The sequence below is a fragment of the Centroberyx affinis genome, unplaced genomic scaffold (assembly GCF_046629955.1).
Source record: "Centroberyx affinis isolate AG114_WGS23_722 - 3 ecotype Tasmania unplaced genomic scaffold, CSIRO-AGI_Caff_v1 ptg002918l_1, whole genome shotgun sequence".
In the NCBI taxonomy this organism is placed as follows: domain Eukaryota; kingdom Metazoa; phylum Chordata; class Actinopteri; order Beryciformes; family Berycidae; genus Centroberyx; species Centroberyx affinis.
In genome coordinates this window covers 74943-98545 of record NW_027281040.1, presented here as the reverse complement: position 1 = coordinate 98545, position 23603 = coordinate 74943, and the positions used below count along the sequence as shown (strand labels likewise).

Here is a 23603-nt window from a genome sequence, read left to right as displayed (position 1 = left end):
ATAACAATAACGTCTGGAACTTCAACGCGCGTCATAGCGTTGCAAATTAGCGTGTCCACCCGGGTGTCATGTTCCCATCACTGCCGATCGGAGCTGGAGCCGATAAATACCTGTGACTACTGCAGAGTCATTTGACCCGGGAATGAATGCCGATTGTACCCTTTCACACTGAAGACAAAAGCCAGATGTTAGCGGGTGTTAGTGGGCTTTTTGACCAGTGTGAAAGGGGCTTTAGAGAAAGATTGAAGAGGTGCTGAAATACTCCTGCAAGCTGCCCTTGACCACCCTAGGGTTGATGTTGTCTGGACCTCCAGCTTTGTTTATTCGCAGCTTGGAGAGCTGCCCTGGGCTGGAAGTGATGAATGGGCTGGGGAAGGGGAGGTGGGGTGTTGAACTGTCCTCTGGTGTGGAAAACAGACCGGGGCTGAGAGAAGAGGGGGGAGATGGGGTCATTGAGCGCTCGTCCAGTGTGGAGGACAGGCGGGGGGACAGACGGGGGTGGGGGTGGGTGTCCATGGTGTTATCTGAGGGAGTGGTAGGGGGAGGGGAAAAGCCATGATGTCTCAAGTGTCGTCTTTGGGGGGGGGGCAGCAGCAGACGTGTGGATGGAGGCAGAGGTGTTGGTGGATGGAGCGCCAGAGCCTGCTAACAGGTTTTGCTCAAGACAGTTTTTACTGTCTTTGAAATCTTTTTGACATGCTTGTCAGGAGGACTGCGACATCACCTGTCCACTACAAACAACGCTGTTCATAACGGCTTTATCTCGGCAGTTCACCAAGCTTATTGCCATTCACAACCCGGAGGGGCGTCACCATAGGAACAATGCCGGGTTTCAATATCTTTCCCTGGCAGTTTCACACCAATTCACACCTCCAGTCACACATGACTGTCATGTGACCTCAACAACTCTCATGTTAATTAATGGTGTGAATCACCCATAGAGGTTAAGTGCCGGGGAATTTCCCAGCTCTAAGTAGAACTAAAGAAGCCTCTCAGATTAGTGGCAAATCGTCCTCAACTCTTCATTTTAAATCCAGTGGATTTTGTTCCTAGTTATTGGACATCTTACTACCTGGATGACTGAAATGAATCTACCCTACATACATATACAATGAGGAATCTCGGGAAGATTCCATCCTTACAAGTATGTAGGAGATGGAGGCAAATATTGTATTTTTTTTTTCACATAGTTGACAACCAATAATAATCATTGAACAGGTAATACCTTTTAGCCCTACAGTTTTCAATGACACACAAAATGACTCCCGGGGAAGTACCTGGCACCAGTCCTCGTTAGTATAGTGGTGAGTATCCCCGCCTGTCACGCGGGAGACCGGGGTTCGATTCCCCGACGGGGAGGTTCATTTTTTATACTTGCTCATTGTTATACAAATGCCTTCTCTTGTACTCTGTGATAGGCAAAAAAATCTTTGTCCACCTTTTATCATCTGTCCTTGTCACCCTCAGTAATTCTTATTTCTTAGCTCATGTTTCCTTCTTTGTTAAAGAGGGAGTATTCTTTTTCCTTGCAACCATCAAACCATCCAAACCCTCTTCCATGTTCTTCCCTCTTTCCTATTTTACGTAAATGTACAGACCTTTTACTGTAAAAATAGAGGTCTTTTCCCATTCTACCTTTCTTTCTGGTCTTCTTTGATCTGTTAGTTCCCTTTTTGTTCCCTGTGGTTAGAAGATGTCTGCATACATTTTTCACACTTACTCATGTCCAACAGATGCCTTGTCTTGGACTCTTCACAATATAGACAAAATAGACTAAATAAATTCTCTCACCACATGTCTCTCCTTCCGTTTCCTTTTGATCCTCCGATGGTAAGAGGGGGGATGTAGGCATTGGTGGTTCAGTGGTAGAATTCTCGCCTGCCACGCGGGAGGCCCGGGTTCGATTCCCGGCCAATGCAAGTTTCCTTTTTGGGCAGTGGGGTGGCGTAGCTACGATGTCACCAACATTCCATAATCACTCAACTTTGATTTTGGATGCTGACGCTCATAAAAAGTATAAACATGATTTATTGTCCAATTACACCCGCCTTATATTACATGTCCGGTACTATGTAAATACACATGAACACAAATATGTTGTTGTATAATTATTTACAAATAACGCAACCACGTTACTGTGTAATAGTTTTATTTGTTACTGTCTAATTAGGAATAGTTCATACGTTGTTAGGGACCTGTAAAATGACTGGTTACCCTAGTTTCTTTACTAAGTCTTTATTAAAAGTAACTCAGGAGTTCTTTCAAGTTACCTAGTTAAAAACTTCACAGCCTTTATGTCTTCTGGTGATGTCCTCACTCATATAGAAATACGATAGAAATCATCACTGAGTACACTACTGTTATCTACTGTTCTCTAAAACAAGGTAGCTTTCATTTATTCAGGGTCTGATAGTCTTTTATCATAAACTAGTAAGATCACAGGGGAAGCCTTGATTGGTCATGTCTGGTCTAAAAAATGAACAGCAGATAGCGCTCAACACATTGGCAAGTGCTTTGTGTGGTCAAAGTGCAATCCAATTTAAGTCTCAGTGATGGAAGCAATGGCCATCACAACGATAACAAATCGGCCATCGCTCGAACTATAAACATGTCGTTGCGACCGAACATAAAATGTGATGCCAGTTGCCTGTGGCAACAATCAGAAATTGCTGTACTAAAAATTGCCCTTTACACACGTGGTCAAAATTAATGTTCTGTGCATTGGTGGTTCAGTGGTAGAATTCTCGCCTGCCACGCGGGAGGCCCGGGTTCGATTCCCGGCCAATGCAAAGTTCCTTTTGGACAGTGGGGTGGCATAGTGATTCGAGGGACCGTCCTTCAACTGGAAGGCTCAGCTTTGTCAGTCAATGCTCTTTTTGGCTGGACCGCAACAGCGGGGCCAGCCCTACAAACGCGAATGTCTGTCACTGACTGAGTGACTGAGTGATCAAGTTACACCATTGGTCGGCCGTGGCACGTGGCACATCATAGGATCACAGAGCCAGAAATTTAAGTTTTGTTTTCTCCGCCATCTTGTATCTCCGCTGAGATCGGGAGCCCGTTTCTCCCACACAGCCAGCAGGCAGACCAATATCATGCATGTAAGCTGAAGCTAAAGTAGAACCTATACAATTACATCATATCACCGTTTATTTCGATGCGCAAGCTCAGTCCACCTCAAGCCCTCTGTTCTGTCGGCGGAGAGAGACACAAACAAGCATGGAGGTTTCATCACGCCGAGGGCTTATTTCCAACCTTCCCGAAGTTTCCCAGGGCCATGGTTCCGGCCAGTGCCGATAGCTGGGCGCCGATTTGTTCCCGGTGATCCGGCCGAGATTTCGGTGGGGGGGGACCCGAAAACAGCGTTTTCGGCACCAATGGGTACTAGAACGCCTGCTGCTTGGATCGGGAGGATCAATGCAGGCCATGGGCACGGTGGAGACGACAGTGGCGGAGAGAGGAGACGGGACGCGCTGGAACGGAGATCAGTATGGATGTATGGACAATTATTCTGTATTAGCAGTCTACAGCGGAGTTAGTTACACCATTGGTCAGCCGTGGCACGTGGCACACTCATACACGGTCCAGCCATATACTAGGTTTTGACCTAGTCTTGTTAATTATCCTATTTCCTTATTTCCTTTACTCTATCCTTCCATTCTTCCTTGCAGCTTTATTGTTATCATGGCTGCTGTTGCTATCTTTCTCACTACAGGATCTTCTCCATCATTACATAAAAAACATAATAAACTCCCTAGCTTGTGCTCTATGCTTGTGCATCCTGCATTCTATCCTACCTCTCCACTAAGGGCAGATTATAGTACAGCAATTTATGATCGCCCAATGGACATCGCTACAACGTCACCAACATTCCATCATCACTCGACTTTGATTTTGGACACTGATGCTCATAAAAAGTATAAACATGATTTATTGTCCAATTACACTCGCTTCACTTTACAGGTCCGGTACCATGTTAAATACATAGGAATTACTATTGAATTGTAGAAAATAGACCGGCTTCATATTACATGTCCGGTACTATGTAAATACACATGAACACAAATATGTTGTTGTATTATTATTTACAAATAACGCAACCATGTTACTGTGTAATAGTTTTATTTGTTACTGTCTAATTAGGAATAGTTCATACGTTGTTAGGGACCTGTAAAATGACTGGTTACCCTAGTTTCTTTACTAAGTCTTTATTAAAAGTAACTCAGGAGTTCTTTCAAGTTACCTAGTTAAAAACTTCACAGCCTTTATGTCTTCTGGTGATGTCCTCACTCGTATAGAAATATGATAGAAATCATCACTGAGTACACTACTGTTATCTACTGTTAATAATTATAATAAACTTTATTTGTATAGCACCTTTCATACAAGAAATGCAGCTCAAAGTGCTTTACAACAAAGAAATTACATGCATGAAAATAGACATAGAATGAGCATAACATAAGATGGAAAATAAAACCCACTGAATAATGATAAAAAATAAAGTTAAGAAATAGAGTACATAGAATGCATAAAATGAAGTAAAATACAACATTTTAAAAGAAGTGCAGCAGTGCATAAGTGCGAAGCAAAATGTAAAAAAAAAAAAAGTTTAAGGCCTGTATCAGGAAAGTCGTAGCTAGTTAAAGGCTAAAGTGAAGAGATAAGTTTTTAGCTTTCTTTTAAAAATATTTAGCGAGCTGGCTTCCCTGATATCTATAGGTAGTGTGTTCCAGAGCTTTGGGGCGTAATTGACAAAGGCTGCATCCCCAATTTTCTTTCGGCTGTTGCTGGGAACCTCCAATAAACCAGCAGTTGATGATCGCAGTGTTCTTGAAGGCAAGTTATCTAAAACAAGGTAGCTTTCATTTATTCAGGGTCTGATAGTCTTATCATAAACTAGTAAGATCACAGGGGAAGCCTTGATTGGTCATGTCTGGTCTAAAAAATGAACAGCGGATAGCGCTCACAACACATTGGCAAGTGCTTTGTGTGGTCAAAGTGCAATCCAATTTAAGTCTCAGTGATGGAAGCAATGGCCATCGCAACGATAACAAATCGGCCATCGCTTGAACTATAAACATGTCGTTGCGACCGAACATAAAATGTGATCATCACCTGTGGCAACGATCGGAAATCGCTGTACTAAAAATTGCCCTTTACACACGTGGTCAAAGTTAATGTTCTGTGCATTGGTGGTTCAGTGGTAGAATTCTCGCCTGCCACGCGGGAGGCCCGGGTTCGATTCCCGGCCAATGCAAAGTTCCTTTTGGACAGTGGGGTGGCGTAGTGATACGAGGGACCGTCCTTCAACTGGAAGGCTCAGGTTCAAGCTTTGTCAGTCAGTTCCCTTTTTAATTATCCTATTTCCTTCTTTACTCCATCCTTCATTCTTCCTTGCAGCTTTAGTTGTTTTAAAGTGACTTTTCTTCCTTCATTATTTGGATACCTCTCCTTTTTCTTGTACAAAGTCTTGGACACAACACAAGAACGCCTAATCTAAACTAGCATCAAACTGTGTTTGACAAAATCTTGTCAGACTCCAACTAGTCTGAAGTCACCAGGAGGCCAAAGTCTTGAAGCTCTTTCTCACTACAGTAGCAGTGGCGCCGTTGACTTGGGCGGCAGCCATTACAGCAGCTTCCACCTTTTCTCTACTGTTCCAAATTTGTTTCCCTATATTTTTGCTACTTTTTTTGCTGTTTTTTTGCACTACCTTTGAATTACTTTGCACTACTGAACTTAAAATGTTTTACAACATTCTAGCTCTACTATGCTTAGTGCCAGTATGTGATTTATCTGTAAAGTTTTAGCCGGCCAGCAGACAGGAGAGTCAATGCTTGCCTATACATGAGAAGTGCTCCTTGCATTTCAGGCTAAAGCAGCAGCTCTGCTGGCAGAAATACCAGTGGAGCTAAGGAGACATTGTTGGGACGAGGGCCGGTTTGAGGGTGAGGAATAAGCAGGAGAGGAATAGGAGATTCAAACCTTGCTTCCATCGGTGGTCAGATCGCTGGCCAACAAGACGGATGAGCTTGCAGCCCTAGCAACCAGTGCCTGTACCGGGAGTGCAGTGTGTTGTTTCACGGAGACATGGCTGAATGGGAATATACCGGACTGTTTGGTCAAACAGGCTGGCTTCGTGCTAGTGCAGGTGGACAAGGAGAAACAAAGCAGTAAGTAGAAAGGAGGAGGTCTAGTCATCTTTGTTAACTCCAGATGGTGTAACCCAGGACACATTACTGTGAAAGCATGCGTCTGTACTCCAGATATCGAGCTGTTGACTGTTGGTCTGAGGCCATACGATAGGCTTGGATATGCTTTGTCAGAAGTGTTTGAGAACCACCCGAAACAAACTTCTGAAAGCCCTGAACCTTCATGGTTTTTCAGAACATTACAATATGTAGGAGGTGCTGCAGGCTGTCTGTCAAAAAGAGAACCAGGGTAGTAAACAGGAACAAGTCATAGGTCAGAAGTGAAAGCGTGTGCTTCCGGTTGTCTGTTCAAACGAAATGGCGCCACGCTTGTGTCCCATGTCATAGATTTGTGCCGCACCGCCACAATATCGGCACAAGTGCCACGAAATGAAAAGTTGGTCGAATGTAGCCTATTTTTGCAGAGAACCTTCCTGATCAAAGTTTCTGTTTTGTGGATTCACATTTTCGAACTGCATCGCCCACCCCCAAACAGAAGCTCCCTCTGACCTTCAGAACATGTCTGAAAGACTTTCAGAACAGAGAATAAAACAAGCTTATCTGCCACACGCCATTTTGTGACTGTTTACATCTGTGCGCTAGTGAACTTTAGTGGACTTTTTGGCACCAGTCCTCGTTAGTATAGTGGAGAGTATCCCCGCCTGTCACGCGGGAGACCGGGGTTCGATTCCCCGACGGGGAGGAACGTTTTTCACACTTACTCATTGTTATACAAATGCCTTCTTAATTCTCATAGTAATCAGTTCTCTGAGCCTGACCAGCTCATTCTACCACTGCTAGCTAACAGGGCCTCACTCCTCTCATTTTCCCATCTTACAGAGGAGCAAGTCTCTAAGCTTCTGCTTGACTCTCGTCCCACTACCTGTCCGTTGGACCTCATACCCTCCAACCTCCTCCAGGCCATCTTGCCCACACTTATCCCTGCAGTCACACATATCATCAACTCCTCACTTACAATGGGTGTGTTCCCCACTGCTTTTAAGCAAGCTCGGGTTACCCCGCTGCTAAAGAAACCTACACTCAACCCATCTCAGGTTGAAAATTGCAGGCCGGTTTCACTCCTCATCTTCCTTTCCAAGATACTTGAGCGCACAGTCTTTAATCAAGTCTCTGAATTCCTTTCTGAGAACAACCTGTATGATCCTAACCAGTCTGGCTTCCTCTATGCACTGCCTCTTGGCACCTATGTCCTGTCGGACTAGAACTTAGCTTTGTGGCACGTACTCTCATTGTTCTCTCCTGAATAGATCTTTGCTTGTGTTGTATTAAAATCTCAGGTGTACGTCTGCCAAATGGGAATGTATAAATTGTAAATTGCTCTCTGTCGTACCAGAGACTTATCTCACCTGCTGCTTGTAAACTCCAAAGCGGAGTCAAAAAGCCAAAGCAGCCACTGTATTTTTACGCACAGCTATTGCGCATGGCATCACTATCTATTGTGAGCCATAATGGACTGATTGATCACACAGAACTGCTTGTAAACTCACCGCGCACACACGCGCACACACACACACACACACACACACCTTTCTTCCCTGCCTTAGGGAAGTGACTGTCCACTTGCCATTCACCTCCATTCATTTTTGGGTTGCCCAAATGGACGCTTTTCAGGAACCCTTGCAGGCACACCAAGGGGCCATTTTTCGGAGGGTGCGCCACCTCATCCATCGGAGCTTCTGAGGAGATATAGACGTTCAAAGTCGACGTTCCCTTTATCTCTCCCCCTGCGGCTCCACTCTCCCCCTGCAGCTCCACTCTCCTTGGCTTTTGCAGCTTGTTTTTTGGCTTTGTTGAGCTTGTCACGTAAACCCAGTAATTTCGCATATAGGCTACTGTATATATTCTGCTGTGGCCGGCCGCCACGGTAAGATCATGACATGCCATGCTGAAAATACTATGTTCAAAATAATTTTGGGCCGAAATGGTTTCACTTGGTAGGCTGTAGATTAAATGTTTCTAGGTGCCGCTGCTGAAAATGCGCCAGATTTGTTTGTTTTTTTGGTTTTTTTTGTTTTTTTATAAAATGTATTTCTGCCTAGAGAACAGTCATGATCAAAGTGACAAATAGCAACTTGTGGTGGCGGACAGAGAGAGAAGCACATAGACACACTGCTGCCTCATTCAATCATTTCTATAATAACTGCCCCCTAACGTTTCTATGATCATTCAATCATTTCTATAATAACTATATCGTTACTAGAATAATTCAGTAATTTCTATAATAATTGCAGCAATACCATTTCTATAATAATTCAATAATAGTAGTAATTGCCAAAAAAAAAGCCAAAGCAGCCACTGTATTTTTACACACAACCATTACGCACGGCACCGCAGAGAGAGAGAAGCACACAGACACACTGCTCAAAAGAAAATGTCGCACAAATTCCCTCTTTGATATTATCCTTCTCTTTTCCACATAGCTATATCACACTCACCTCAGCTGACTCTGTAAGTGTACACATGCTTTCACCCAGTTGGGTAAACTGGCTGCCTTAGAAAGCCTATCATTTAGGTTGCTTAACATAGTGGAATGTTACCACCTGAAGTGGCAGCAATATCTGATGAGTTTTGTTTTGTATTCTGTCATGAGATCAGTATACCCAATAATGCTGTGACTCCTATCCATTGCTGTCTGTAACTGTAATGTAACATAGTCCACTGGTTCCGCACCACTTTCCCTTGTCTTTCCTTGTCTTTTTTTTATTTATTTATAATTAGATACTGTATGTATGTATATGTGTGTGTATGTCTATATTTGTTTTTATTGTTATTAGCTTACATTTCTTTACCACTGGTATAGCTACACTGGTCCAATGAAATAATGGCCACGCATCATACAGATGTCTTCTGAAGTTTTATTTTATCTCTCTCTCTTTCGTCAGCAGACACTGTGAAAACTACAAGAAAATAAAAGATATAAAAGGTTCAAAATATACATCTCTGTCATTTTAAAATCTCTCAAGTTAGTGTCCATTGATATACAGGCCCAAAGACATTAGCACAACAGAAATGTGCTGATATCAAATAAAATTACTGAAAACATATCACATTGTCCATGTAAAGGCACATCAACAAACACTATACACAAATATAAAACAAATGAAAGACTATTACCGTGTGCGCCTCTTGGACCACGTGCAGAATAGGGTTAGTTGGGCCGCATGTCTTTTCTCTGCAGTCATGCTGGTTCTGACCCATAATGCCATGGTCTTGCCCTTAACTAAACTCTGGTCATGTGACCCGTTACACTCTACATTAAATAAACTTTACATAAAGTGCACTAAATTTTAACCAAACAGTGTTTTAAGGTGGTATATTTTAGACACATTTTTTTATCAATGTTACCCTTTTAACATCATATTTATAATACATTTTTAATCATTGTTAATGACTGTATGAACTCAATCATGAATTTATGACAGAAACATATAAAATAAAAATCTCAATGAAACATGTCTCTAAGACAGTTACAACTGGTGTCAAATATGAATGTTGTGGTGGTTATTGTTCTGAAAAAGCTAATAAAATATAAATCATTAAAAAAAACTCCCACGGGATTCTCCTACTCAGAATCTCTCTCTCTCTGTCTCTGTCTCTCTCTCTCTCTCTGTGTATGTCTCATATATGACATATATGGACATATATGTGTAGAATTCTTTAGGGAAACAATAATACTTGTATGATAACAGTTTGCACTTGTATTTTTCATTTTCGTACCTCCTTGTGTAACAACACCAGGCAAAAATGCATTCCAATAATATCCCCCCTCTGTTTTCTCTACAAATCGCACCGTGCTGCCATTTCTAATATCATTCAGTCATTTCCTATAACTGCTTACAGTGTTTCTATAATAACTCAGTCCTATAGTAACTGCTATAGTGTTTTCCCCCGGACCGTGCCGCCGCTGTAAGATAAAATTCTCAGGGAAACACTAGATAAACACTCCAGCCTGTGCTGTCTGCCTCCAGGAGCTGAAAGCGTGGTCGAGACAGCAGCTTACAGGAAGTTGTTCTGAGGAGAAGCTGCATGCAGAAATTTGCAGCTCCCTCCATTCCCAACCCCTTCACACCCCCTTCACACCTCTTTACATCTGGCCAATTGCTGCGGAGGGGGACGGCGTGTTCAGAGATTTCTGTTTCTGAGAGTGACTTTTCCGACCTGCACCCCCCCCCTCCTCTCTGAAAAAGACAAATGACAGACAATGAGAAATAATAGTTAATATTACAGTTTTTTCTGATTGCTTAGGCACTCTCGTTGAAACTATTGGCTATTTTTGCAAAACTCTACACACTAACCACAAAACCTTACACCAAACCAGCAAAACATTATACATCTCTTGCAAAAGCAAACAATTCTTGCAAAACTCTTCAAACTCTTATTGTATAAATGAAAAACACTTGTGGCTTTTGCTTTTTCTGTGTGCAGGGCATAGCAGTTTGTAATAAAGTTTGTCATACATGTAGTAAACACACATACACACAGGTATCCAAATGTGTAAAGTATGGATGTGTATTCCGAACATAACACACTATCAATACAAATAACGGGAAAAAGTATTTTTTTTTTTTCTCAAAATGTTCTACCGTAACACTCCTCAAACAACAAAAGCGCAGTAGAAGAAAACAAAAACATTTGTGCTAGAAACAGAACAGAACAGAAAAAAATAGGCTATCTCGCCATAAGTTTACAGTGTTGCTAGAAGTGTGTAAATTGCAAACTGAGTGTAAAGCAGTGAGTTGTGTTTACAGTTTTGCAAAAAGTGTGTTCTAAAATTACAAACTGAGTGTAAAACAGAGAACTTGCATTCAGTTTGGCACACTTGGTAAATGCATTGGCTACAAGTGTTACTGTAATGGTTTCAGAGATAGTGCTTCAAGAATCACTGTTAGTGTTTAAGCATTCAGAAAAAACTGTAATGAACTACTTTTGGGCTACCAAATGAACTCTTCATATGTATTAGAATTCTGATATTAACATGAAATAAACGTATATTTACCTTTTAAAAAGAGAGGGTTGACACTGCATGCTGTCTCCTCTACACTGCTCTGCTCTACTCTCCACTGGTCTGCTCTCCTCTACTCTCCACTGCATTCTGTCTCCTCAGTTCTCCTCTCCACTGCTCTGCTCTGCTGTCCTCTCCACTCCATTGTTTCCTCTCCTCTCCACTGCATTCTGTCTCCTCTGTTCTGCTCTCCTCTCTGTAAAAGACATGTGGCAGACAAGGGGATAACAATAGTTAATAAAAACCATTTAGGCTATTCATCTATTAAACCATTCACCTGTATTGGAATTCTGATATTAACAGCAAATAAATTCATATTTACCTTTTAAATGGGGTGGTTGAAACTGCATTCTGTCTCCTCTCCTCATGTCTACTGCATGCTGTCTCCTCCTCTTTTATTCTATCCACTGCATGCCATCTCCTCTCCTCCCCTACTGTCTCATCTCCTCTCCTGCTATCTCCTCCTCTCCTCTCCATGCTGTCTGCATGCTGTCTCCTCTCATCTCCATGCTATCTCCTCTCCCTCTCCTTCTATCTCTTCCTCTCCTCTCCACTGCATGCCGTGTCCTCTCCTGCTCCTCCTCTTCTCCGCTCTTTCCACTTCATTCTCTCCTCTAGTCTCTTCCTCTCCATGCTGTCTCTTCTCTTCTGCATGCTGTCACCTCTCCTCTCCACTGCATGCTGTCTCCTCTCATTTCCATGCTGTCTTCTGTACTCTCTTCCCCGCTCTCCTCTCCACTGCATTCAACATAGAAAAAAGTGAAGAAGAAAAAAAAAACAGGTGGGCTAATAATTTTGACCTTAACTGTATCTCCCCTGCCCTCCCCTTTTCCTCACACTTTTTCTGGGTGATCCTTTCTTTTTTTTGATTGTTGATTTTTCTTACATAGAACAGATACCAGATGGCTTTTTTCTCAATATTCCTTTTTCCTACATGCCAAATGGTCTGCACTTCTACTACTCAAAAGCCATGATCAGACATAGCTCTGTGGCCTGAACTGGGGGAGTGGTGGCCCATTCCGGTTGAGAAACAGAATGCTGCTCAATTGGCGCTTTTCCACTGCATGGTACCGGCTCGACTCGACTCAACTCTACTCGCCTTTTTTGGTTTTCCACTGGCCAAGTACCAGGTACCAGGTACCATATTACCTAGTACCTGGTACTTTTTTTGGTAGCACCTCCGTCAAGGTTCCAAGCGAGCTGAGGCAATACCAAAAGGTGATGTGAAAACACTGCAGACCACTGATTGGTCAGAGAATCGTCATCGCGACACGGGACGTATATGCTAACGTTAGCTACCAGGCTAGCTTACCCTCTTGCGTCGCCTTGAGCAGCCAGAGAGCAGTCTGTTGTCTCGCTGCCTTCAGCCTCTTCTGAAATAAAATCTGTTTCCTTGCTGTGACTAACAGCCACATACCGAGAATCAAGAACACCATCGCTTCGATATCCTCCATTGTAGCTGTGTGTCGCGTTTCATGCAGCGTCACAGTGTTGCAGCGTCGCTATGATGACCAGTTTGAGGGGTGGGGCACATTGAGGGGGTACTATCTGCAGTGGAAAACCAAAGTGGTACTACCAAAAGCGAGTCGAGGCAAGGCGAGTTGAGCCGGTACTATGCAGTGGAAAAGCGGCAAAAGACATGAAGTCCTCTGGGATTTCCTGGCCTCCATTGTCCTTGTACTCCTGGAAACCTTCAATAATTTGCCTTGATGGGAGATGAAACTTGCAGCACATGGACACAACTTCTGCCTCACCAAACAGAACATCATAATCATCTGGCCAGTTCTGTGGGTAGACCATTTTGCACACAGAGATGAAGTCTTCATAGTCAGACACACTGGTCACTGATCTACTGGATACGTTGGAGGCTGCTGTTGTCATTAGCCTCTTGCGGAGTGAGTCTGCCAGGCTGCTGAAGAATTGTTCATGGTTGATGGCCACATCAACTTTACGTCCACTGTGAAGGACAACACCCTTGAACTTGAGCTTCTCTATTGCCTCTGAGACAATGCTTGAGAACTCCCGATGTCTTCTTTTGGACCAGCTTTCAAGAAAATGACTGACAGTTCTTCTGCACATAGATGTAGCTCTCTCTGGTTCTTCGGAGTTCTTCTTGCACTTGCATCCTCCAGTTTGATGAGATCGAAAAACACCGTTGTTGGTGATGATGCGTTGAAAACACTTCGGTGACAAACTATGAGAACAGTCTGGTGGCTTACTGTTGTTGACTCATCAATGAGATGATGAGATTTTTAGATCTTTCTCAATGATGTGCCTCACCGTTTTTTTTCCTCATCTCAACTCCGATGAATTCACATATATCCGCACACGTTTTTCTTGATTGAAGGACATTCCCTAGATTTATCCCATTTTGGGTTTGAAGATCAAGAAAGTCTGGCATATCAGAGAATGCATGCTGCCCTTTCCCAATCATGTAGGCCGTTCTGAAAATCCGGTTGGTGGTCTCCTCTTTATCGGAATTCTGCTTCTGAAAATGGGACTCCAGCAGGCCTGCTTTTGATTTCTTCCTTATTTCTTCCACCTGCTTGTGCCCAGTGCTTTCTTTGTGCTGCCAAATCTTTTTGCAGTTTGCTCTAACTTGGGCCTGTCTCTGGTCAGCTTTACTTGATACTGTGGAATTCACCCATTCTGGTGCTAAACGAGATCCCTTCAAGTGATGGTTAAGTCCTAGCCGTCCAATGCTACTACAAATGTGACATCCAAGCTTTCCATTTTTGGCCGCCAGCCATGGGTTTTTCTCCAGGAAATAAATTCCTTGTTCTTCAGTCCAGCAGCTTGGCAGTTTAGTACTTGTTTCAGTAGCTTCATCTTCACTTGACTCCACTTGCTCCAGCAGTATCATTAGCATTTCCATCACTGGACTCCTCCCCAGTAGTAGTATTCAGCTCCTGAACTTCATCTCTGACTTCAATTTCTGCATTATGTGCTGTCTCTTTGTCATTGACAGGATAACTCTGCGTTTTAATTCATGAACCGTTCTTGAGGAGGCACTGGCACCAGTCCTCGTTAGTATAGTGGTGAGTATCCCCGCCTGTCACGCGGGAGACCGGGGTTCGATTCCCCGACGGGGAGGTTGTTTTTCACACTTTATCATTGTCAAATGGACTGGCATAGTCAAAACACCAGAATATCCTCATATAGACTTTTGGTGTAATGATAAGAGAAATCATTCTTTAACTGGAAGTCTACTGCCTGTCAATACCATTGTTCCTCTCATTTGTTGATATTAAGAAACATTCTCAGGCAACTTGTTGCGTCAGTCCTCGTTAGTATAGTGGTGAGTATCCCCGCCTGTCACGCGGGAGACCGGGGTTCGATTCCCCGACGGGGAGGCAATTTTTTTTTTCAGTTATACAGTACAACCTCACAAATTCAGCAGCTGTTACTGGAGAGTTTTCCCTGCCTCTCTCTGTCTGCAGCTGCCGGCTCTGTGGTGTCTCACATTTCACTCTTGAAACAGTCAGCCAATCAAAACAGAGGGTTGAGAGTGTAGTTGGTACATGACACCACACACACAGCTTTGAATGGACCTCAAGACATAAAATAAAACACTGGAAAGTGTAGAATATGGGACCTTTAATATACATTACTATATCCTGATGACTCATCTACAACAGCATAACATGAAAGTATTACATAAAATAACATACTGGGAGTTAGGGTTTGACCGAGTTATCGGTCATCTCTTTCCTCGATCTGGCTTAAAGGCTACTTCTGCTCACTATGCATTCATTTTGTGGGCAGCTTTGCAGCTTTTTCGAACATGCACTATCTTTTTCATCTGTGTAACCAGCGTTGGTGGTATAGTGGTTAGCATAGCTGCCTTCCAAGCAGTTGACCCGGGTTCGATTCCCGGCCAACGCAGCTGATTTTAATAGCTGTATATATATTGAATGGGCCAGTAGGTGGCACTGGTACAAAAAGGAATAATTCCTGAGGACTCATCTACAACTTTTGAATTGTCAGTGGACAGCCAAAGATGGGACTGAGAATTATAATTCCTTATCTGTTGATACATCTGAACGTCCAACAAAAAATGCAAACAAAATCCACTGGACTTAAAATGCTACGGCGACACTTAGATGTATAATTATAAAACAGCCTTAATCAGGGACTATTTTACAACTGAGATGCAAGGTGAATGTAATCAGCCAAGTGCCTAGCTGACTCTGTATGTTAAATTACACACAGAAGTATAATTTGGCCTTAACTATTGCTTTTATCTTCCCTCTCCCCCTGTTCACATTACTTAACTGTCTTGCTCCTGCCCTCTCACCACTCAGGTTTCCGTAGTGTAGTGGTTATCACGTTCGCCTCACACGCGAAAGGTCCCCGGTTCGAAACCGGGCGGAAACATGTATTTCTTTTTTTGTTTTTTGAGGCGTGTAATATAATAATAACTTTTTCATATTTTTCACTGCAAACGTGTGCCTTGGTATTATTTTTGAGAATGGCCCTTTTTACATGGCCTCTAGTACTGGAAGTACTAGAGGCCATGATGCATTTCTCTTCATAATTCCCTGGTTTCCAAGAGCACCTTATTTATGGACAGTGCAGCGCTTTTTGTACCATCTCTTTTCTAGTACACTATATGTGTACTTGTGGACATTGCTGCATGTTTCTACAATAGCTTAAGCTGAATATATTGTATGTTGGAAGGCTCACTATGCCACCCCATTGCCCAAAAGTGTTACTTGCATTGGCCGGGAATCGAACCCGGGCCTCCCGCGTGGCAGGCGAGAATTCTACCACTGAACCACCAATGCCTACATTCCCTAATTTTCCATGGGCAGTTTAAAAATGAAATGGATAGATCAGACGAGATTGGGAAGATAGGATAAAGACAGATGAAGACAAGTGGATTGAATTTGTTTAATTTTTTTTGTCTATTTTGTGCAGTCCAGACAGGCAAAGCAAGGCAAGTTTATTTATTTAGCACATTTCAGCAACAGGGCAATTCAAAGTGCTTTACATAAAACATTAAAAGCATCGAGACAAAATGAAAAGGATAAAATTCAAATAAAGTTCATTAAAGAGCTAAGAGTATAAACCCCCCCCCCCCCCCCCAAAAAAAATAGGCTAAAATAGAATAGGACAGGTGTAAAATACAAGAATAAAGGTTACAGTGCAGTGTGAGAGATGAATAGTTATTTGATGTCATAAAAGGCAGCGGCAAACAGAAAAGTCTTCAGCCTTGATTTAAAAGAACTGAGAGTTGCAGCAGACCTGCAGTTTTCTGGGAGTTTGTTCCAGATATGTGGAGCATAAAAGCTGAACGCTGCTTCTCCATGTTTAGTTTTGACTCTGGGGACAGAAAGCAGACCTGTCCCAGACGACCTGAGAGGTCTGGATGGTTCATAACGTAGCAGAAGATCAGAAATGTGTTTTGGCCCTAAACCATTCAGTGCTTAATAAACCAACAGTAGTATTTTGAAATCAATTCTTTGACAGACAGGAAGCCAGTGTAAAGACCTCAGAACTGGAGTGATGTGATCCACTTTCCTGGTCTTAGTGAGGATTCGAGCAGCAGCGTTCTGAATCAGCTGCAGCTGTCTGATTGATTTTTTTAGGGAGACCTGTAAAGACACCGTTACAGTAGTCGAGTCTACTGAAGATAAATGCATGGACAAGTTTTTCCAAATCCTGCTGAGACATAAGTCCTTTAATCCTTGATATATTCTTAAGGTGATAGTAGGCTGACTTAGTAATTGTCTTAATGTGGCTGTTGAAATTTAAGTCTGAGTCCATGACTACTCCAAGATTTCTGGAGGAGGTCCAAGCTCTACAGTCTGCCACCATCAAGGTCACCAAAGACACTCCCCACCAAAGTCATGTTATGCAGGAAATTTCTGTCCATGATCTTTGCTCTCCGATTGATCCAAAGGTGGATGCCAAGAATGACAACAAGAGGGGAACAGCAGCCTCTGGCCGTGCAAAATCAAACCCCTATTAGGGATGCAAATTTTAATCCATTTCCTTAATCGATTGTCAGTCACTTTAATGACCAATTAATCAATTAATCGTTATGTAAAAAACAGCTTTTGATATAGAAAATAGAAAATGAGTGTTTTTACACCTGTCTTTAGGCCTACTCAACGAGTTAATCAACCAAGCATAATTCAAAAGATTAACTAGTTGGGATTAAAAAAATACCAACTCCTGACAATGTACCTCTGTGTTTCCCACAGGCTGAAAATTTACTTTGTTTAGGGTTAATTACTTGTCTTTACATTGAGTCCAATGGAACCCAACTATTGGAATATGCAGTGAAGTCTCTGCACTGCACTCATGTTAACTCTCTGAGTGTTGAGCAGTGTTAGAATTGTCCGGGAAAAAAAAAAAGTATCAAGTTACTTTTTACAAATACAACACATGTGAGTTTTAGTCCATGGGCCAAAGCCCAAAATTTCACTTGTCGGTACCACTCAAGGTGGCAAAATCTAGTTAAAAATTTTGAAAAGGTACATGTCCATAGATGATATTTTGGTATGATAACCATTGCTGAATGGTAGCTTTGTCACAGTAATCAGCTCATGAAGTTAACCACCCCCTACAATAAATTGGGTTGCAGGCACTGATACATATCTTAATTTAGGCTCATTTTCAGGACCTTTAGTCAGGTTTTATGAGAATATGTTTGATATCATTTTAAAGGGTAGCTTCTTAGCTTTCATTCAAGCCCACTTGTGAGTCTGTCTGACAAATAAAGAGGTCACATGGGCTCTTCAAAGTGTCAATGACATTCATTTTTCCACAATTTTCGCCTAAACTATAGTCTTTATTTGAGCACTGTGACATCTAGGAACATCACAGACACAAACATCAAAAACTGGAATACTCACAGGACTGTAAGGATTCAGAAAAGGTATAATCTACCCATACTATCCCATCGTGAGGGGTGATTTTGGGTCTTAAAGTAGAAGAATGACTTCTCGAGGGAAATCTTACGTTATTGATTGTGAGTAATATTGTGAATTGTGAATGATTGTATTGTGAACTGGCCATAGCACATAGGCCTTCTATTTAATGACACATACTACTCTTCAGACAATTCCCTAAAGAATTTCAATGTTCAATAATTTACTGCCATTTCACCAAGAGGTTGCTAGGAATTTGTCTTAATGTGCTCTGGACTAGTGATTCTCAACCTTTTGTCTCTCGGACCCAAAGCTGAGAATATTTTAATTGCTAGATATGATTTTTTGGAACCCCCTCAAGGACACCTGGTGGTCCCCGGACCCCACTCGGAGAACCACTGCTTTGGACAAGACATACACTAAACAACCCTGTTCTATTTCACACAGGCTTCGCCCTCTAACGGGGCTTTATTTGCTCAACCACTCATCTAGTCACCTCAGCGCACTGAAAATGAGTAATGTGATGGAGCTGTCATTGTATCGTGAACTGGCCATAGCACATGCCTCAGGCCTTCTACTTATAATGCCACAGACTACTCTTCAGACAATTTCCCAAACAATTTTAAGATTCAGAGCTCTATTGGCTTAGGGGACTAAGTCTGATGACTTCAATCCCTTCCCTGCACCAACACGTTAACAACATACTGTATCACCAGCCTGAATTGACTGTAAACACCTTGGTCAGCCAGGGGGGGCAGACCAACACTACACTCCTACGTGTTAGCACTTGAGTCACCTAGCGCCGGACGACTCGGGGATGGTCTCAACAGTGCCCCAGTATGTTAAGACTTCAGCACAACAGGTCTCTCACTCACAGGTCTTGGGTTCCAGTTCCTTGTCCTGAACACTGACCCTGAGAGACCCAGACACATCCAACAGATAAAATCTGATAAATGGACAGGGTGTCAACCACAGCCACACTCCTTATAGAACGTGTGGCTGTGGGAGGCTCCCTCCAACGCATACGCCTGAGAAATGCCGTCGCAGAGCCAATGGGCCAGCCCCTATTTTCACAGGGGCTTGCCAGCCACCCTGTGTGCATAGCACACAAACAACTGTTGTTTGCACCTGCACATTCCACATAACATGCCAATGCATTTACTGGACATAAACAATGCAACCTCTCCATCCTCTCCCCTTCATGAGAAGTGGGATAAAATGCATCCAGCTGAATCATCCGAGACCTAAATTTACTCCTAATGTTCTTAGGCACAAGGATGGATTCTCTGAGTCTGTGGCGCCACTCAGGTATCCAAGTATCAGCATACAGCTGGGGTGGACCAAAAGAGCACACAAATCACACACCCTCTTAGCTGAAGTCAAAGCAAGCAGCAACGTGACCTTGACTGACAACAACTTATCAGAGGTCTGCCCAGTGGGCTTGAAAGGACCTCGAGGACCACGGGCAACTCCAACTGGGGGGCAGCGGAATGCATCACCGGGTGTTTCCTCCTAGCCCCCTCCTAACGTTTCAGGAGAGGGTGGCCAAAAACCGACCTCTCTCCAAGCCCCTCATCGCTGACGCATAAACCTTAATGGTAGAAAGCGCCAGTCTCTTCAGTAGGAGCTGGAGGAAAGAGACCAATTGAGCTAGTCAATGGATCAATGTCCCCACACCATTTCCTGCATTTTCTTGCCTTGTAGCCAGTAGTCCAGGTCGCTTCTGGCTATTTGGGGTATGGTCACCAGGTGTTGTTTGTGCCATCGTGGGTCCGAACTCAGTCTGGCAAACCACCTCTACAGGCGTCTCATGTGCAGCACCATTGGAACCAAATGGTGAGCTGCTGAGAAGAGACCAAGAAGGTGCATTACAGTAAGTACTGTCATGAACCTGTCATGCTGCACCATTGAACTGACTCCGCAATAGCTGTCTGTCTGAGTTCTGACAGACAAGCTCTCAGGCTGGACGAGTCAAGCTGCAGGCCCAAAAACAGTGTCTGCTGGCACGGTTGAGGTACGCTGTTCTTCCAGTTGACCGCAAAGCCTAATGTCCTAGGGTCCTGCACCAATTGGATCATGTGAGACATGGCCCATTCTTTGGACCAGGCCATGAGGATTAGGTCATCTAGATATAAAGAGACCCGTATTCCCGACGGCACAGCGATTGAAGTGCTGTATCCACACAAGTGGAAAAGATACGGGGGACTAGGGAATAGCCAATGGCAGTCTGCTGTGCACATTCGGAATTCGGAATGTCCTCTGTGTGATGTACACGTTGAGTGAGCGGAGATCCAGAGTACAGACCACTTTCCTGTCCTGCTGAGGAACTACAGGAATAGCGTCTTTCTGTAACAGTTCCTGGACTTCCCTGAACAGGGTGTCCACGTCCTCTGGCAAGGTCATGACAGACTCTCTCATTCCTGTGAACGAGGTGGGATGCTACGAAACTGGAGTGCATAACCCAATCTAAGCATCCTGTCCATCCATTCTGTCAAAACAAAGTGGCTCCGCTATTTGTGAGTGGAGGCTATAAAGCGTGGAGGCTATAAAGCTTTTATATACAACCTCGGCCCTCTTTGCCATCAGTCTGGTGAGGTTGTTCATCTGTCCCAGTAAGCGGGACACCAGATACAACTCTTGTGGTCTTGCTTGTTGGTAGCTGCGACAGGAACACACCCAACAGGTTGTTTGCTGCCGTTGCCGACTGGGCCTGCCAGGTAGAAAATTTTAGCAGGGGGAGCAGGCTTCCTGCTTCCCGACCAGCCAGCAGAACCAGGTGAAAAGTGGGCAGCCAGCATGTCGTCCAGTGGAGGATGCCATGACGCAAAACGTCCTATTTCCTTTTCACTCTGGTGTAGTCGGAGAAGCCGGAGACAGAAGCCACGATGCCTCCACACACTTCCAAGTTTCATCCAGCATGGGGGCGCCAAAAATCGGCCTTGTATCGGCCGCGTCTGTGGGATGGGTTCATCCACCATATCCGGGTGGGGGCAAGCCAATGCTAGTGGATCTGTGACCGGGGCAGAGGGGCAGGGATCGGGAGAGCCGCCACCACATTCTGCCTCACCGTCGGTGCAGCGGAGCTGGATCTCGGGAGGACACTGGTAGCACTGGAAGTGCTTCCATTATTGCTGGCACCGCACAAAAGACAGAGCCCACCAGTCAATGCACTCCGCCAGGTCAGCTACCCCATCTGCAGCTTGTTCAGGCCAAGGCAATCGAAGCATTCCACAGCAGCGACCAGACTGGGGCATGTTGGACAGTATTTTATCAATCAATGGCATCCAAGGCAACATTGTTTGTCAGAGTACTGATGAAAAGTGGATGCTGAGTAATGAGCTGCTCGCCTTATATAGGGTGAGGCCTCGCAGAGTTGACTAGGCTCATCCTGATTGGCTGAGCGTATGTGTGCATATTTTCAGTGCGCTGAGGTGACTAGATGAGTGGTTGAGCCAATAAAGCCCCGTTAGAGGGCGAAGCCTGTGTGAAATAGAACAGGGTTGTTTAGTGTATGTCTTGTCCAGGGCAGTGGTTCTCTGAGTGGGGTCCGGGGACCACCAGGGGTCCTTGAGGGGGTCCCAGGGGGTCCTCAGCAAACTGATGAATTGTTGTGAATTAAACTTCACCATTATTTAATTTACAAGAAGTTAACACAATTAGAGAATGTGGGAGAATGACTGTTTTGATCATAGTTTCACTGTTATCTCTCTACCTGCATTATAGTCATGGAATTCTGGACAAAAAATCATATCTAGCAATTAAAATCTTCTCAGCTTTGGGTCCAAGAGGCAAAATCTCATCAAATGGGGGTCCGTGGCTCTAATGTGGACTAAATTAGGGGTCCTTGATATAAAAAAGGTTGAGAATCACTAGTCCTGGGCACATTAAACAACTCGCTTGCGCTCGCCATCTTTTTAAATAGTTAAATAGTTAGTCTTTTTTGACACATTACATTGTTTACAAAAAGTTCTGTCATCACTTTCATAGCATCTTCAACCACACAGACAGTGGTGCTGGATAAACACTCTTAAGGCGTTTATTATATATATGCGCACATTGCACAGCAGAATTTTTTGTGACGATAATGAAACGGACACCGTTGTTATTTTCAAATACCCCAGGGATACCGTATTACCGCCCAACCCTAGTGAGGAGGCAGGTAGCAAGTTTACTAGTTGAAAACGTTTACTTGCTTGCTTCAACGATTCGCCATTACTCTGGCCGAATTTGACAGCAAGCTTTATGAAAGAGGTGAAAACAACAACACAGCTGGTCCGCGTGTGTGGCTATTTGTTTATATCATTACTTCTCACAGAAATCTCCATGTAGCACACGTTTCAGGATTGGTTGCAGGGTCTGAAATCGCTTATTGCAGGTTAAAACAAAAAATTATGTCATGCGTAGACACCCTGGCTCTCCCTACTCCCTAGTGGAAAACATTCTGATGTGAGTGTGTGAATGTGTGTGTGTTGTGTCTTTATGTGTATATGTGTTACTTTCCCATTTCATTTCCCCACCTTCAGTTTTCTGCTTCATAGAAGTCAGAGAGCTGGAACTCGGCCCATGTCATCTCTCTGTCCATCCCTGCTCCTGGTCCAAACTTAAACCTGGGTTTTTGCAGGTTTGGGCTTAAGGCTCTGTTGCCCTGGTAACAAGTCTGGCTAAATTGTTATCTCGCTTCGGGAAACGGAAAATTCTGGGCTTATGCCAAATTGTCAACAAACGTATCCGTTTAACTAAGTTAGTCATGTACGTGAAACGGGGCCCAGCTGTTTGAGGATGTAGTGCAGGGCCATGTTGACTGCGTCCTCTACAGACCTGTTTGCTCTGTAGGCGAACTGCAGTGGGTCTAGAGTGAGGTCTGTGATGGTCTTGAGGTGGGTCAGCACAAGGCGCTCAAAAGTCTTCATTACCACAGAGGTCAGGGTGACAGGTCTGTAGTTGTTAAGACCTGTGATCCTTGGCTTTCTGGGGACTGGGATTATGGTTGATGTTTTGAAGCATGCAGGAACTCTGCATACTTCCAGTGAGGTGTTGAAGATGTCTGTGAATACTGGAGACAGCTGGTCTGCACAGTGTTTGTGTTGAGGGGGAGACAGTCAGGTCCAATTGCCTTGCGGGGGTTCTGTCTTTTGAACAGCCTGTTAACATCTCTCTCACAGACAGAGAGGCAGAGTGTCGGGTGGGGGGTGGGGGGGGACTGTCTGAGTCGGATGGGGGGGGGGTTGGTTATGTGAATTGGAGTCAGGACTGCCACCTTCTCTGTACATCTACAATAGAACTCATTCAGGTCGTTGGCCAGTCAGAGATTATTGGTGGAGTGGGGAGATTTGGTCTTGTAGCTGTAGTCTCTTCCAGACTGCTGAGGAGTGACTGGCTGAGAACTGATGTTCCAGTTTCTTGGAGTACTGTCGTTTAGCCTCTCACTGCCTTGCTAAACAGGTACTTAGCCAGTTTAAAACTGTCCCTGTCTCCGCTCCTGAATTCCTCCTTTTCCAAGCATAGCTGACT

General features: G+C 43.9%; 10 non-coding genes across 10 annotated transcripts; 9 read left to right on the top strand and 1 right to left on the bottom strand.

Moving 5' to 3' along the window:
- The first annotated feature begins 1287 nt into the window (after positions 1–1287).
- trnad-guc (transfer RNA aspartic acid (anticodon GUC)) lies at positions 1288–1359 on the top strand. The gene has a single exon. It is a non-coding gene; the product is annotated as a tRNA-Asp (tRNA).
- Positions 1360–1848: 489 nt separating this feature from the next.
- Positions 1849–1919, top strand: trnag-gcc (transfer RNA glycine (anticodon GCC)). Its single transcript has one exon. It is a non-coding gene; the product is annotated as a tRNA-Gly (tRNA).
- A 799-nt stretch (positions 1920–2718) lies between these two features.
- trnag-gcc (transfer RNA glycine (anticodon GCC)) lies at positions 2719–2789 on the top strand. The gene has a single exon. It is a non-coding gene; the product is annotated as a tRNA-Gly (tRNA).
- Positions 2790–5186: 2397 nt separating this feature from the next.
- On the top strand, positions 5187–5257 carry trnag-gcc (transfer RNA glycine (anticodon GCC)). Its single transcript has one exon. It is a non-coding gene; the product is annotated as a tRNA-Gly (tRNA).
- A 1565-nt stretch (positions 5258–6822) lies between these two features.
- trnad-guc (transfer RNA aspartic acid (anticodon GUC)) lies at positions 6823–6894 on the top strand. The gene has a single exon. It is a non-coding gene; the product is annotated as a tRNA-Asp (tRNA).
- Positions 6895–14235: 7341 nt separating this feature from the next.
- Positions 14236–14307, top strand: trnad-guc (transfer RNA aspartic acid (anticodon GUC)). The gene has a single exon. It is a non-coding gene; the product is annotated as a tRNA-Asp (tRNA).
- Positions 14308–14495: 188 nt separating this feature from the next.
- On the top strand, positions 14496–14567 carry trnad-guc (transfer RNA aspartic acid (anticodon GUC)). Its single transcript has one exon. It is a non-coding gene; the product is annotated as a tRNA-Asp (tRNA).
- Positions 14568–15027: 460 nt separating this feature from the next.
- On the top strand, positions 15028–15099 carry trnag-ucc (transfer RNA glycine (anticodon UCC)). The gene has a single exon. It is a non-coding gene; the product is annotated as a tRNA-Gly (tRNA).
- Positions 15100–15518: 419 nt separating this feature from the next.
- On the top strand, positions 15519–15591 carry trnav-cac (transfer RNA valine (anticodon CAC)). The gene has a single exon. It is a non-coding gene; the product is annotated as a tRNA-Val (tRNA).
- A 339-nt stretch (positions 15592–15930) lies between these two features.
- On the bottom strand, positions 15931–16001 carry trnag-gcc (transfer RNA glycine (anticodon GCC)). The gene has a single exon. It is a non-coding gene; the product is annotated as a tRNA-Gly (tRNA).
- Between the last annotated feature and the right edge of the window lie 7602 nt (positions 16002–23603).